The sequence below is a fragment of the Astatotilapia calliptera genome, chromosome 20, assembly GCF_964374335.1.
Source record: "Astatotilapia calliptera chromosome 20, fAstCal68.1, whole genome shotgun sequence".
Taxonomy (NCBI): domain Eukaryota; kingdom Metazoa; phylum Chordata; class Actinopteri; order Cichliformes; family Cichlidae; genus Astatotilapia; species Astatotilapia calliptera.
The window spans coordinates 1017993-1022608 of NC_137441.1; positions in this window are offsets into that span (position 1 = coordinate 1017993).

Here is a 4616-nt window from a genome sequence, read left to right on the forward strand (position 1 = left end):
CAGAAACCACGGGAGCCCCGCCCCCAGAGGGTGTCATCAATCTGTTCGTGCGCTCTCTCTCTCTCTCTCTCTCTCTCTCTCTCTCTCTCTCTCTCTCTCACACACACGCACACGCACCGGGGTTTTACAGGTAGGCAGGTGTCAGCGGAACCAGTTGACTCCGCCTCCATTCCAACCGCAGGACAGGACGTGGTGACGTTTTACTTCAGTGACAGGTGTCGACACATCAGCGCTCAGCTCGCGGGTTACAGCAGAACACATTTGTTGGTGCCAGTTCAGGCCCACATTATTCCAGATCTCGATTCAAACAAAGAGGAAACAAGGCAACTATCCCAAAATGTAAAGAACCACATTTATTTACTTTGTATTAAAAATGTAGACGATGATTATTAGTCTTCTCGCTGATCAAAGGAAAACGTTTTATTGCCGTTGAAGCGCTCAGAGCAGCTCTTTGCTCGCTGCTTCTGCTATTTTGACATTTTCCTCCGTGTCATCACTATAATCCCAACTATCAGATTCAGGCTCCAAAATGTTGAGATGACTTCAAACCTGAACAGGGCAGGGGGATGAAGCGTTTGGAGCTCATCTGTACGTTTACACCTTGAAGCATCCTGTTGATATCATATTCTCTTCAGTCTCTGCTCCAACATCATGTGTCTTATTCCTCCCCACGCTGCCGCGTCTGTATCAGCTGTACCTGCAGTAGAGGGAATCTACACAGAGCCAAGCTTTGCAGCGTTCCCCACCTCTCTGTACCGCGGTAAAGTGAGCCGTCATTTGTGAGCCGCGGTCAAGCCAGCCGCCTCTTATCCGCCGCATAAATTTCCTTGCGCTTTTACACCAGTCTTTACGGTAGCGCCTTTTCGCTTCATGTGCCGATTGAAAGCCTATACCCGCGCACACGTGCGCGCGCGAACAGTCGCACGCACATGCGCGCACACAAATTACAATGAAACAGCCCGATACAGTCAATACAATTATGGAAATGTCAGAAATTCATTAAAAATCATCCTGAGTAGTTGATGTCCAACTTTCAACACATCCCCCCTCTGGGACACCTACTGTACCTGTGTGCCAGGTTTCAGCCAGATTTACTGTAAAATTACTCAGAAATTAAAGGACATTTATATGCAATTCAATACAGCCAATACAATACAATTATGGAAATTTCAAAAATTTATTAAAAATCATCCATAATGGTTGAGGTCCAACTTTCAACACTTTCTTACTCTGGGCGTCCTACCGTACCTCTGGGCCAAGTTACATCTCAATTCACTGTAATCTTTATCAAAAATTGAAAGAACAATTATATGTCAATGCTGGATGTGTGTCCTTTCAAAGTGACACTAAATAACAGAACTCAGGCACATCAGGGAATAATCCAAAAGGCGGATTTATTAAACAAAAACAACATACAAAATATCTCTAACCCATACTACATAACCTAAAAAGAAACAAAGGGACACTTAGAAGCACAAGGAAACAATACTGAAAGGGCAAGAGACACAGTCCAAACATAATCCACAACTAAAACGCCAAAAGAACAAGTCATCCCACATAGCAGACGGGTCTTGCCTGGATCTGGTGTCAAGCCGGCACTGCTGGCTGACTTCTGGCTGAAACTTGGCACACAGGTACAGTAGGTGTCCTAGAGGAGGGATGTGTTGAAAGTTGGACATCAACTACTCAGGATGATTTTTAATGAATTTTTGAAATAAACATAATTGTAGTGTATTGACTGTATTGCACTGAATATGAGTTTACTGTGATTTCTGAGTAATATTACAGTAAATCTGGGTAAAAACTGGCCCAGAGGTAAAGTAGGTGTCCGAGAAGAGGATTGTGTTGAAAGCTTGGCATCAACTTTTAAGAATGACTTTTAATGAATTTTTGAATATGCAACCAGACTGTCACGATGGCTGTATTGGGCTGTTCCATTGTAATTTGTGTGTTCAATCAGGATATAAAGCGAAAAGGCGCTACCGTAAAGACTGGTGTAAAAGCGCAAGGAAATTTATGCGGCGGATAGGAGGCGGCTGGCTTGACCGCGGCTCACAAATGACGGCTCACTTTACCGCGGTCTCTCTGTGACTCATGACCACTGATCAGCGGTTATTATAATTTGCACATTAGTGATCATAAACTGACCTCACAGCCCATTGTTAGTCATTGTGCTAATGTGCTGTTTACAAGTCCCAAAGGCTTCATGGGAGAAACGTTTCGTCGCTCATCCCAGTGACGTCTTCAGTCTTGGATGATGAAGAAACGTTTCTCAGTGAAAACGTCCAGATGGACAGAATCCGCTTCCTGGGATCCGGATTCCCTCCTGAGGTGAAGGATCCTTTGGAGGGGCCGTGGCTGCGCTCGAGCTGGTCTTGGAGCTAAAAGACTGACTTCACTACGTCACCATGACACTTTAGTGATTCTACTGTTAGAACTTTACCGCTGCACCGTATCTCGCTGGAGATGAGCTGTATGTGTGACCGTGTTGAGTGTGAAACACAGATAACTGCTTAAAGAAGTGTTTTTGTTTATTGGCTTACTGTTTTAAAGTGTTTAGAATTTATATTTTACACAGGTTTGGTTTACCAACAAGTATTTATGACAAACACTGATAACATGTTAAATAGCAGTTTAAAAGACATAAATAATTATTGGAATAAAATTATTATATTGGTTTAACATATGGGAACTAAATACACTTAACATTAAAAAAGTTTAATCCTAACAAACATTTTGGGTTATTTAAACAAGAGGGGAGAGTAAAAACATGAATGAAAAACAAAAATAAATCCTGTTTGTTTGCATATTGTGCAGTTTTAACACTGAAGCTACACATAACATTTATCCTGTGTAACACATGAACATATTCTTTGTTGTTAATCCAACAGGTCATTTTTTCATTTTTTCACATTTTCTGCACTCTCCAGACGTCCACTGCACGGATGCTACCCGTGCGAGACAGACAGCCAGGTCAAGGCATATGTGAGCAACGTAGTGACAAGCAAACCTATCAAGTCACATAAGTTGGAGGAAATTCATAGAGCTACACAGAGGGACCCGGAGCTTCAAAAAGCAATCACCTTCATCAGATAAGAGTGGCCTCGGAGAATGGCAAAGAGCTCACCACTGCAAGGCTTTTATGCAGCCAGAAGCCACCTTTCAGAATCCAATGGTCTAGTGCTCTACCACGATCGCATTGTAATTCCCACAGCACTCAGACCCAGTGTCCTTCACCAATTACATGAAGGCCACCAAGGACTAGGGATGGGCATCGTTTAGGTTTTATCCGATACCAGTACCAAACTGGTACTTTTGAAACGGTGCCGGTGCTTAAACGGTGCTCAAACCGGTGCTTAAAGAATGGAGAACACAAAATTGGTCCAAAAACCTCTCATGTTCAGCTGTTTTTTTGTAAAAAGATAACAATGTTAGCCTTTTCTGCAGCTATGGGGCATATATGGCATCACTCTTGGCTGGAAGCAGTGCTTAAACAATGGAAAAAACACAAACTTTGTCCAAAAACCTCTCATGTTTAGCTGTTTTCCACTTTTTCTTTGGTCATTTTAGCCTTTTTGGCCAGGGTGAAGGGAGTATCTGCCATCAAACAAGAAGACAGCCGCATGTAGCTATGATGATGTTTGCTAGTTCACCTTACATGCATTAATGTAATAACGTGGTTAGCCTACTCAACGTAAATTACACACGAACAACATTAAGCTCCTCACGCAGAGAAGAACGGCTGCTGCTGCATCATCATCCTCATCATTTCTGCTACACTGGCAGGGCTAGGGGCCAGGACTCTCCTCTTCATGTTTTTGGGGGATGTTGCTAACTCCGGGTCATAACAGGCACCACACCCGCAGTAGATGTGCTCGGTGTGAGGTCTCGCAGCAAGCTATCAAATATGGTGCATTTCTCGACTTTTAAGAAAACGCTATGCGTCGCCAGGTGTTTCATCAGATTCGAGGAGTTACCTCCTTTGACAGTATCACAGTATCAGCTTAAAGCACTTGTTGCTGCTGAGTTTGCATCTTTTGCTGTGAAGTACAGCCAGACTTTGACCGCTTCGCCTTGGGCATTTTTAATCTGTAGCTCTGCTCTAAAAGAACGGACGTACCTGGGCCCGCCTACTATCCTTGGAAAGGTAAAATGATTGGTTAGAATACAAAGTGTATGACATCTCAGGGAAATAAAGCACCGAAATGTGCGCTGCTTTTCGGTCTGGTTACTACCGTTTATGTCAGAACCGGTGCCATCATGGCACCGGATACCAGGACCCATCCCTACCAAGGACTAATTAAATGTAGAGCGCACGCAAGATCAACAGTCTGGTGGCCCAACATTGGACTTCAAATAACACACAAGGTGAGGTCATGCACCTTTTGCAGAGAGCACAAGCCTACACAGCGATGGGAACCCCTCGTGACTACTACTCTGCCCAATGGCCCCTGGCAAAAGATTCCAGCTGATCTGTGCGAGCATGAGGGTAAGAACTGTCTTGTCGTTGTTAACTATTTTTCAAGAGACATTGAGATTGTTCCCTCACTACAACACCCAGCAGACAGGTCATTAACAAGCTTAAACACATGTTCGTTAGATGGGGCATCCTGTTA